The sequence below is a fragment of the Anabrus simplex genome, chromosome 1, assembly GCF_040414725.1.
Source record: "Anabrus simplex isolate iqAnaSimp1 chromosome 1, ASM4041472v1, whole genome shotgun sequence".
NCBI classification, from domain to species: Eukaryota; Metazoa; Arthropoda; class Insecta; order Orthoptera; family Tettigoniidae; genus Anabrus; species Anabrus simplex.
Window position 1 is genome coordinate 946,555,499 of NC_090265.1, and position 12,185 is coordinate 946,567,683.

The 12,185-nt window shown below is 39.5% G+C and overlaps 1 protein-coding gene across 6 annotated transcripts in view; it reads right to left on the minus strand.

Moving 5' to 3' along the window:
- The window catches only part of LOC136857783 (E3 ubiquitin-protein ligase RNF19B), a 649,393-nt gene that overhangs the window by 318,346 nt on the left and 318,862 nt on the right, over positions 1–12,185 (minus strand). For 4 of the 6 annotated variants that reach the window (XM_067136693.2, XM_068225306.1, XM_068225307.1 and 1 more), the window contains one exon: positions 5,563–5,613. The exons of the other annotated variants lie outside the window; for them this stretch is intronic. The gene's annotated coding sequence lies outside the window, so the exon portion shown is untranslated. The remainder of the gene's footprint in view (positions 1–5,562; positions 5,614–12,185) is intronic. 6 annotated transcript variants of the gene reach the window in all.

Below are 12,185 nucleotides of genomic sequence, written 5' to 3' on the forward strand. Positions count from 1 at the left end.
CCAAATCGGATACGCATCACCGAGTACAAGAAAGAAGAAGGAGAGACTTACCGGCAGCTTTCATATGACATTTTAAATATGGATCGTTTAAAGGTACAGTGCACAGTCAAAAAGTCATAATGTGATGAAAACGTAAGTTGAAGTGCACAACGAACAAAAACGCGAACTGCGAGGATTCCTCAACCGTAAATGAAGGTGACGAACATGTTTTGCGTCACAAGTGTCCCACAAATCGCAACTGGCAACAGGAGAACTTAACAAATGGATGGTATTAAGCAAACAGAAACCAACCCTACCTATTAGGCCTATACGAAATAAGTTGGGGTAATTTTTAAGTGTGCTTTGCCATTGCCTATTTTCAGAAAAAGAGAACCAATCCGAGACTACTAATCTCGGCTCGGAATCAGCATGGTGGGCAGCTTCATAATACAGTAAATACATTTATTATTTATTTTATTTAGAGAGACCTGCACGTCTGAGATGATGATGATGAGGCAGGGAGACGATGAAACCCGGTGTCAGCACATAGTCTACACCTGTTGAATTACACCAAAGGGTCTTCTCAAAGCTTTCCGTCCCTATCCGAAGGAAGAACCACTTAATTTTAATAAACACAATAGGTTTGTTTAATTTAAAACATGCGCAGAGTCAACACAGAATTTCGGTAAAGTAGAACAACGAAAAAACTTGTTTTACTAACCGTATCACAAGAACACGAATTATGGAGTAACTGATAACGTATGCACTCTATGTACGTCAGCAAATGAGAAAAGATTCTTAGCGGTGCACAGAGGAGTATTTCACCTCAAAATCTGGCCAAAATTATTTAGGGGTTTCATTTAGCATAATAACCAATAAAAAGTGATTTAGTGTAATTAGTTAGTACACTGTTCATATATAACACAAAAAATCAGACCATCAAATACACATTTAGTGCTTGTACACACTTGTAATATTGATAAATATTATTGTCCAATTTACAGGAATGGGTCTCCCTGGAAATTTCGCTCGAAACTTTTGTCTTGTCCTAGCGCACGATTTTCTGCACTTAATGCAAGTATTATGCAGATATACACGTTCACGTAACGAATATTTCACATACATTACAGCACTATACATAATCACAATAAAACACTACACAATACGACATACAGTACGCAGTAGCTTCACTGAACACCCTACTATCTCGGAGTTCAGCTCTCAACAACTGCAGAGTGCCGGAAACCGCACGCGCCAGCGGCCGGTAGCGACCTGTCATCGGCGGCCAAGTTCGAGCGATTAACTCCCTTCCAAGCATAAATAAAGACCCTTATATAATACATGACGAGTTTAGTGATATGAAACAATTATATACAAAGTGTATCTGGAATCCTCTCCGAATTATTTTAGTATAATTTCATATAACAAATTATTACACATTTTTCATAATCATAAATAATAAACTACAGGAGTTTTCATAACTTACGACAATAAGTACACATACGTATATACAGTATTTTCTTCGAATCGGTCTAGTGCCATTGTGTATAAAATATAACTAGAAACGTACCTAATCAAACTCATCACTATCGGTTTCTTTTGTCTCTACATTGTTTTCCTCTGTTAGAAGTACGTTAGGTGTTTCTGGAGGTAAAAGCTCTAAGACTTCTGATGAAAGGGGTTTGTTTTTCTTTTGTCGCCTTTGCCTATGACTGCTCAGCAATGGATCTGATGTTAACAAAAGTCTATTTAGTATATCTTTGTTACACTGAACTCGGGAGAACTTCCTGGAGGATTGTAGCCTATATAGGCGAAAATGTCTATTTCTTGCTTCGGCTGCCTCTTCTAACAGTTGGCCAATAGGCAGGCAATATTTCATGTTTTATTATTGTGGCAGCGTGTCTCAGAATTTTATGTACTATGGGTGTCATTGGGTGCCACCCATACAATTTTACATACAGTTTTGCGGTTTCTTCTGAGTAATTCGCGAATTTCTTTACATCAATTCTGTATCCACTCGACAAAGTCTCCAAAATAACCTTAAGTTTCCTTATCAGATTTATATATATTCCTGTGATTCTGGAAGCGGTATCAGGATTGAGATGTTTCCATCATGACTGTTGCCAAATCCTAATTTAGGAACAGCAACCGAGAGGCACATTTCTTCTTTCAAATCTGCTTGAATACGTTTCTTTGTGTCTGTTATAACTGCTTTGTCTGCATTCGTTCTTGCTTGCCACTTTTGAATAGGGATTTTGTAAGACAAATGCAGGAGTGGCTCAAAAAATCGTATCCTTGCGTGAAGAATTGATAGTCCAAATTTGAGAGTGAGGTTGTCAGTGCGTTGTTCCTTCGTTAAATTATTAAAACCTTTGGAGGTGTCTCCACATATATAGCACCTCATAGTGGAAGATGTACTTGTCACAGCATTGCATACTTTTGCGTCTACCATGGTGGGCACTAGTGTATATTTTATGTGAAGTAAAACACCACCTGCTGAAGGTATTTTGGTCTTCCTCAGATTTCTTACTTGGTTTCCTATATAATTTATTTCTTCATTTCTAATTTCACTTGTTTCGTGAACAAAACGAATACGTATTGGCCTGCAATACCTCGCTGATGACGGCAGTGGGTTTCGCCATATAGTCCTTCTCTGGTGTCCTGTGTTACATACCGGTCGCAAGGGCACAAATGAACTTTGAAAGATATTTGCGTCACTATCCGCACAATTCTGGAATACTTGTTCGAATTGTTGCTGTTGTGATCCATCGCAACCCCATTTGGACAAGAGTTCAAGATTATGTTTTCCTTCCTCATTTAAATTTATACTTTCCAGAACATCCTTCAGGCATTCACATAAACGTAAAGACGTGTGATCCAGGAGCTCCTGAAGATTGATTTCGGCACATGTTTTGGTCACTGTCATGGACTCTTCTCGCGGGTAACAAGCTTTCTTTGCTTCTTTCACAAGTGAATAACATGGAAACATATCTTTACTAGAAGCGTGAATAGTCTCATACTGTTTTTTCGTCAAGGATGCCATTTCTGGAAGTAGACGTAAGGATTTTTCTGTACCTTGTAGCTCTTCTTGGTGATGAGGTCATGTCTTTTATAATTTTGGAAGCATCAATATTTCCTGCAACACGCTGACTCATCTGTGCTGCATATGTCAACTGATCATGAGGCAGGTATCTGTTTTTCGGCGTTTCCTGCGCTCACTGGACGCTTCAAATTCCTTCGATGGTCGACCTGGTTTTTGTGACTTTCATGTAGGTAGTTTAATGCTCGATTTGAGCCATTGTTCATTTTTCTTCAAAAACCGTTCTTCTTTATTACTGGCAGCTGTCCACTTTTGCTTAAAGTGAAACTTTAATAATGTTAAAGCCTGTCTAAGGGAACCCTTCGCACTTTCTGTACAGTTAGTCATTTCTATAAGCGTACATTCCAAAAATGAAAACTTTTCGTCTGTCTTCCGATTTTGACACTGCTTCAGAATGCTATAAAGTGATTTTCCGGACATCTCTAGAGCCGACACTGGAAATAATAAAGCGGAATATGTAGGATAATCTATATACATGTTGGATAAATTATACGTTTATTTTACTGGCCTATGCATTTCAGCTTTCTTCGCCCCACTTTACTTCGAAAGCACATTAATACACAAGGGGACATTTTTCTTCTTGAATCTTTCCAGCAAACCCTAAAGTTTATAATACCACAAGAATTATAGATGAACTCGCCTGAACTCGCACTCAAAAGTACTGCAATAGTTTGAATTTATCGAACTTTGAGTCGGTTTGTACACCTTGCCTCCTTGTGTGCCCGTGATCGATAAGAGTAATTAAAATACATATTATTTACATGTTAAAATGAAGGCCATACCTTCTATATCCTCATACATAGCCCTCGTTATAAAACACTTCTAATCACAATCTTAGAACAAGAAAATAGTTTATACTGTTTGTCACATTAGCAAGAGCGGACACGAGCATATCAGATGATGACTCACTTCCGACTGGTTGTGTGACAAGGTCTTAGGTGTGGGGTTACCACAACTACTGATATGTGACGTAATAATTATTGACCTTCAAGGAGAGGTAATTTGTTACGGTATCTGACAAAGTTCATGTTTTCGACTTTTGGCCAGCTTTTTGCGTGATATACTCCTCTGTGCGGCGGTGTAATGTTTTCTGCGCGTTATACATCGTCGCGTTAGCTTAGTGGTTTAGCCTAATGGGCGTGAGCTCTAGTATTCGATTTCCACCACAATTTAATGATGCTGGAACGGTGTTGAGGATACTGGAGCGGCTGTGAGGGGAAAGAAATGAATGGTATCGTCCATCAAAAATCTCTCCTCCGTAACAGGTTGTTGGGCCTTTCACTTACACTAAAACTAAATAATATCCTGTACTTGTATTACTCAAAGGTATCGAATGCTTAATATTACAGCTGTCCCGGAAATATTAATGGTTGCATGGTTAGTACACTGCTCGTCAAGTTTCACGGGCTACAAGCTGCCGTTGGCTAAAGTATCCATGCACTGTGGTCGTTCCTGGTTTTTCATAAGAACGTTAATAAAGAACAGTAATCGTCGTGATATTTATGCACTTTGATTTTTGTTTTATACTAAATATTACTGGCGAGAGCAGAAGCAGATATGGAAAGTGATTGTACTTGACCTAAATTCGAATCTTCCTCAGTATTTTCAAGGAAGAATAGGCACTCAATGAATCACTTTTTAAATCACTTTTATAAATATCATTTTTACCGCTGTGAATCACTCACTGATAGGCTGAGAAAGAAAAATTCCTGCCTGAGTTCACTGTACTGAGAATCTGAGAACAGCAGCAACTGTTCACACAGAAATTCGCAAGACTGTTACAGTCTTACAAATTTCGATCACTGCCGCGCTCCCTTCCATTATTCTCCGTGCACCTCGCCTTACGATCACCGAGTGAATGCGGCCCTAATCATCTTTCCGTCCAGGTACTCATCAGCGCCTCGAAGAGGTACTGATGTGGCACGTTTGCTGTGAGAACCCTCTTGTTTCCTATGGTCACCACCTTGGACAGACCTGCGCGAGTTGCAATTCCGGAAAGAGATGTCCAGCCGGCATTGCACAGCCACAATACACGTCCACACCTGAAGTGGCTTAACTGCACAACTGGCACTTGCTGTTGTTTTCTGAGTATTGCAGACACATGCTGTGATCCATTACATGATGAAATCTGACTCCCAACTACACCATTCGTGTTATCAGACGACCTTCGATAAGGTATTCGGTCGCGTAGCTATAAAAAAAAGTTGCCAGTTTGTGATCTTCAAACAACGACCAGCGAGCTGTCTCCACACTCTCAAACTTGACTCGCACATGATGCTGCGGAAGCCGATCGGATCGGACGACGTATACTGCGTGCTCTTTAATGCACTGCCACTAGTGCAATTACCATTTAACGACACACACAGCAGAGATAGTCTACATTAAATGGCCAGAATATAGAAGCCATATTTGTTCATACTACGGCAAAACGCAAGGAAATACGTGGCGAGTACAAGGAAGTACATTCACGATAATCTACTCACCCTATCAGATTATTAGTCTAGTTCACGTGCCACACAGGACTGGTTTACCAACTGCAACAAAGAAAAAAGGGCATAATTAATTAATTACGAAAGTAGGCACACGTCATTTTTTTAGTTCAATGTGAATAACATCAACAAAAGAGGAACACATAAGAATTGGAATCCCTAAACTAGAGCAGGTAAGTCATATTCGGCTAGCAAAGGAGTTTAATACCAGCCCCTCCTTGAGAAAATGGTTATAAGAAGGCTAAAATTATTCATTGGTATACCAAATTTAAGTCGATCTCCGAGCTTGAAACTTACGGATAAGTTAGAAGGAAGTCTGATTCATTTTTTTTCTTCCTTAGAGAATAAACCATTAAATAGTGGCCTGTCGCAGCAATAGCTGCGAACTAATTTTTTGTTTCATTGCTTTTCCAGCATTATGTCTCTGTATTAAGACAGGAATTTATAAAATCACAACGAATTATGTTCACAAGACTTGAATCTATCACATAATGCTGGCCGTATGGTTGCCGGACAACTGCGGTCACCGACATTTGCAGTTACTACAGCAAGGGGTGGGCCTCATTAGCTTAATCTCGGGGTATGCCCGCTAACCCTTTTGAGCACCTGCTCGCTCCTTGCAGATCAATATTTTTCTCTCGCGGGAATTATTTAGAGATTGATACCTTCAGCGAGTACTGTATTTACTATTGTGTGCTGTAATGGAGTTGAGAGTTACTAATCAGGGAAATCGTTGTGCACTTTACAAAGGTTATACGTGCAGAAAGTATAGGGAGAGTCAACCTGGTATCGTCACCTGGGTGTGTCTGAAGGAGAACAACAACTGTAAAGGACGGGTGAGAACAAGAAGCGAAGAAATACTTCACACCGTCGTTCATCAGTGTGGACCAACTGAAGAAGCGGCCTTCACAGTGAAAAAGAAGATTCAAGAGGCAAAGAAGAGAGCAAGAGAAGAAGCGACTCCACTATCACAGATTTACGTAAAGGAGTAGGGTGATCTGCAAAACAGGGGCTACAACTTTGTCACTGATACGCCAGCTCAAGAAATTTTGTAAAGAACAATGCGTTCGTAACGAAATCATGCACGCGGACTTCAAGTAGAGCCAAACACAAGTCCTCATATAATTCTTAATGAAGCGGCGTTAAGGAAGAATAATGGCAGCCCGTTTCTTTTAGCTGACGACGGCATGGGAGAAAAAATTATAATTTTTTGTGCCGAAAAAAGGTAGAGAAAGTCTTAGGCATTGCGCGCAATTTTTTATGGATGGCACGTTCAAGAGTTGCAGCAAACGGTTCGCCCAGATATACACCATTCACGCAGACCTTGGAGGCCGGAGTGATGAAAGAAACGTTTATCCAGTCGTCTTTGCGTTCCTGCCTAGCAAAAAGAAACTTATATTCGTTTCTTTCACCTTATCTTGGAAGCGGTTCCCAAATGGAATCCTAAGAAAATCACTACTGACTTCGAAGCAACTACGATATCAGCCCTACGAGATTTCCGTCAGCAGAGTTAAGTGGCCTTTTTTTTTTTTTTTTTTTTTTTTTTTTTTTTTTTTTTTTTCACATGAAGCAATGTCTGGGGAGAAAAGTACAGAAACTTGGCCTGACGAGCGACTACAAGGAGAACGAAGATATACGTCTCTGCATCCGAATGTACGCTGCTCTGGCATTTTGAAGCGAAATGACATCAGTGAGGGATGTCTGGTGATACATTCTCAGGCTCCTACAAAAACCTTACTGGCTTCTTCGACTATTTTGTAGACGTATGGCTTGAAAACAGCGAGAAACCGATTACTATGTGGAGCTGTTACAAAAAGCGACATCGAACAACAAATGCTGTAGAGGGATGGCATCTCAAGATCAACTCTTTAGTTGGAAAACCACATCCTCGATGCGACGATTTGGCGGTTTGTTTAAAGAAAGAAGCAGAAGCGACGAACTGCATGTACCTGAAACTTGAGCTCAAGCTTGAAGATAAAAGGAGGAAGACAAAATATGTGAAGAACGATGACAGGATTGAAAGAACCTTAAGAAATATAAAGACACCAGCGACATCAGGTGCTGCTTAAAAGCAATTTCTTACATAGAAAAACTAGGGTAATCCGTGCTGCTTCAGGTATTCCTAATGTAAATAGGTATGTACAAAGGAACAAAATTATAACGATGCTTACCTAAAGCCGAAAAAAATAATTCATGAAGCTTAGTTATAGCTGATTTTAAACACGCCAAAATTATTTTAATACAATAATTATGCCAGTCCAAAGCCTGGATAAAGTGTGATGGGAATCAGCATTTTACAACATATAATTTACTGTCGACCAAATTATTGTATGTACTCGAGTTTGGAGGTTGTGACCCCTTGTGGGTGGGGGAGGCAGACGAAGAATACATCCATGGTATCCCCTGCCTGTCATAAGAGATGACTAAATGGAGCCCCGGAGGCTCACAACTTCGGAGCGTGGGTTGACAGGATCGAACCTGCCAAGTTGGGGCCAGAAGGCCAACGCCTCAACCGAGTGAGCCACTGAGTCCGGCATTTCTAATACTTTCCCATCCCATTTTCTCCGAAAAATATGTTAGCGTGGCTTTAGACTAACAGAAATAAATAAATAGATAAATAAATAAATAAATAAATAAATAAATAAATAAATAAACTAATTCTAAATAAATAAATAAATAAATACATTAACTAATTCATTAATTAACGATGGATTAACTTTTGTTCTTCTAAAAATGAAGGACTGGTGCGGAATAAAACAGTGTCTTTTACCTTGGCCTACCTTTAATTATTCCACGATAAATAAATAGGAAACTTAATTTTTGAATTAGCCTCTGATGTTTGTAAATAAAAGATCACTTTGTGGTGTATTAGAGTTTGAATATCAAATACACGAGCTTGTATATCTACGTGACTGTTTGTATCGTGGCAGCCACGGGACCTTTTCGTGATGGTGGTGATTACTGTTTTTGTGAGAAAATAGGACGGTGTCAGCATCCTCCCTTAAAACTAACCAGAAAAGAAGTTGAATAGATCCGACTTCCTTTTAGGGAAAAATAAGGGAAATGGCGCGAAGGATGTGAAAATTTAAGACTTACTGGGCTTGGCAAACATCGTACCGTGGAGGTCGGAAGAGAACAAGAGTTGACCAAGAGAGGCCGGATAGGAAATAAAATAGAACATAATATATTTATTTATCATCTACAGAGTTGTATGTTACCAAAAACATGGCCTGAATTGTTCTTTTCCTTCACACACACGCAGGTGATAATCTAATGTTGACTTTCCCTATACTTTCTGTACATATAACCATTTGCCTTATTAGTAACTGTCAAATCCATTACAGCACACAACAGTAAATACTTACACCAGGAAGTTTCGATACAGAATTGTGTTTGTGTCTGACGGTATCAGTCTCTAAACAATGCCCGCGAGAGAAAAATGTTGATCTTCAAGGAGCAAGCAGGAGCTCAGGCAGGTTAGCGGAGATACCCCGAGATTAAGCTAATGAGTGACCGCAAATGTCCTGCGACAACTGGGGAATTTCTGTGCGTGGGCACAAGTTTATCTCAGTGACCGCAAATGTCTGGACACCGGCTGTATAATGCTCAACAATAATTTTCAGTAGGCAGAAAATCTGAAATGTATCTATGAATCATCCCCTGAATCTTAAAACTGTAAGGGCCTAATCGTAGAATGTGGCAGAGAAGGATATAAAGGACATTGTACTACTATACTGCCTTCTGTGGTTCATGAAATCATTATTGTGTAGCATCATACTTTTTAAGTACAATTCAGAAACGTGCAATAAATTTGAAAAGTGTGCTTTACGCTGAACAATAACTGGCCTGTACGATAATGGAGAATTTCCAACGGCTTTCGTTTACTTCTACATCCTTGTAGCAAGACACTGCAGGGCTGCTGTTATAGGAGCAATATCATTTTCTTTTTACTGGTAGATCTGCTAAAATGAAATGCAATCTTTCACGTTTAGTATTCTCTTTTGATGGTTGGAATCGAACCCGTGATCATGGGTCCGATACCACTACTAACCTCCCGAGAGAAAGGTAATAAACCAGTGAACGATGCGTACGACCTCTAGTAATGCTGTAAAATTCAACATTTGTATTTAATAATAATAATAATAATAATAATAATAATAATAATAATAATAATAATAATAATGGTGCATGGCATCTGTATAGGATTGGTGGTGACCTAATGATGTAATGAATGGCGAAGACGTCATAAACACCCAGTCCCCAAGCGAGGGGTATTAACAGTTCTGAGAACTGAACCGGGGCAATTGGACCAAAGACAAGCATTATATCCATTTAGCCATGAAGCCGGACTTTAATTTGCTAAACCTTAGGCTACCATCCCCTCTGATCAGGTGTTGAGTATTGACAGTAGCAGTGGCCAGGGCAGTAGCTTGTGAAGCAGCCTAGACAACACAGTAGGCTACTCCGTTAGCTATTGGCTGCAGCTCAAAACTCTTCAAAAGCTCTTGACATTCACTAAACCAACCATCACAAAGGGGTAACCTAAGTCTAGTGGTAGCCCACGTCTTGGACTTAGCATACGCCACTGGTAACAATGTTTCACTGAAAAGGAAACAATTATTTTTACCGGGTGCAGTGACAGCTATATGCAACAGGACGAAAATACTGACTTTTTTTTTTTGTAGTATATACAGCAGTGGGCATGCTTACTGTTGAGGTTGAGAAAGACAGTCTGTTCATACAGGAAATGAACTTGAAATAGACAAATTTTACAAACATATTTCATTCCAGCATTGCTGTCTTAAAATATGCTATGACATTCCTAAGTTCTTTTCAGTAGCCTACTGCAGTATTGCAATTTGTAGATCAAAATGTCAAAAACTTCATGTATAACAACACAGGAATAAACGTCTATGTTCCATACCTACGCATCCATAAGGGATTTTCTGAAGTTACAAAGCATGTAACAAACTAATATAATTCTACTAGATAAGAGCATTTTACTGTGATGTAGTTTTATTGTAAAATTTTGTAGGTTTTATCTAGTTCTATAGCCCTTTCAACATGAATTCCTTTTGAGGCAATCCTATTTTCAGAAGAAGAAAACTGTTTTATAGCCTTTAAAAAAGGAGGGATATTTAAAGACACACCTTTTGCACATAGCAGGTCTTAAATGTTGAAGCCCCCTGTCAGCCATTACTGCATCTCTATTTTTTTTTTTTTTTTTGCTAGTTGTTTTACGTCGCACCGACACAGATAGGTCTTACGGCGACGATGGGACAGGAAAGGGCTAGGAGTGGGAAGGAAACGGCCGTGGCCTTAATTAAGGTACAGCACCAGCATTTGCCTGGTGTGAAAATGGGAAACCACGGAAAACCATTTTCAGGGCTGCCGACAGTGGGGTTCGAACCTACTATCTCCCGAATACTGGATATTGGCCGCACTTAAGCGACTGCAGCTATCGAGCTCGGTTTACTGCATCTCCTTCTAAAAGTTCCAATAATACAGAACGTGTAAATAATAGTCCCGTCGCCATAAGACCTATCTGTGTCAGTGCGACGTAAAGCAAATAGCATAATAATAATAATAATAATAATAATAATAATAATAATAATAATAATAATAATCTATCAGAAATGGCACCCCCATATACATCAGAGATGAAGCAAATAAAACCAAATGGATTTATTCCTTCAACTGTATTACAATTTTTATATTTGAGAAATTGCTTGTTGAGCTGTTGGATTTTTTGGCTTCATTATGGCGACCTCAGTTGGATCTATAATCTGTGTTGTGGGTAGTGGGATATTTCTCCTTAAATGAAAGTGGACTATTAGCAAATACAGTATCCGTAACTAGCCAAATATTCAGCTCATTAAACTGGCAATACATAAAATTAATCCACACACTGTATGAACATCACCTAATTCGAGTAGTCCGATTTAAAGGAAGGAAGGAATGTATCAAACTAGCAATTCAATTGACTCTCCGTGTGAGATAGCGGCCCCGGTTTAAAAAGCCAAGAATAACGGCAGAGAGGATTTGTCGTGCTGACGACACGACACCTCGTAATCTGCAGACCTTCGGACTGAACAGCGATCGTTTGGTAGGCCAAGGCCCATCAAGGCTGTAGTAGCATGGGGTTAGGTTAGGTTCAAGGTTGTCAACACTTCTGCCTCTTTCAATCTCCTGTATCTATCAAACAATTAGAAATTTTGTGAATATTTTCTCCAGCCAAGTAAAATTGGGGGTGTGTACAGACATCCAGCCTATCTGTAAAGAGTTCTGGAAACTTCCTCTCGAGATACTATAAAAGCTGGGCGCTTTAAGGCCATATAATCTTCATCGCTCCAGTTTATTGTGTGCGGCGTGTACTAAGGGGGCAGGAGCCGCAGGTCGGCGTTCGAAAGGCCCATCAAACTCAAGGTAATGGCAGAATTTTCTTAACATATGAGAGCTCCGGCAGATAGCTTGAGGGGAAGGTGTCAAAGCTCTTATTTTATGCAAATTTCTAAACCTGGTGGTTTAATGTAAAATTTTCGGTCCCTAAGGACTCTGTTTTATTCCCTACCGAGAAGTATGTAATGCAAGAGAACAAAAAGTGATTTCTCTCTGTT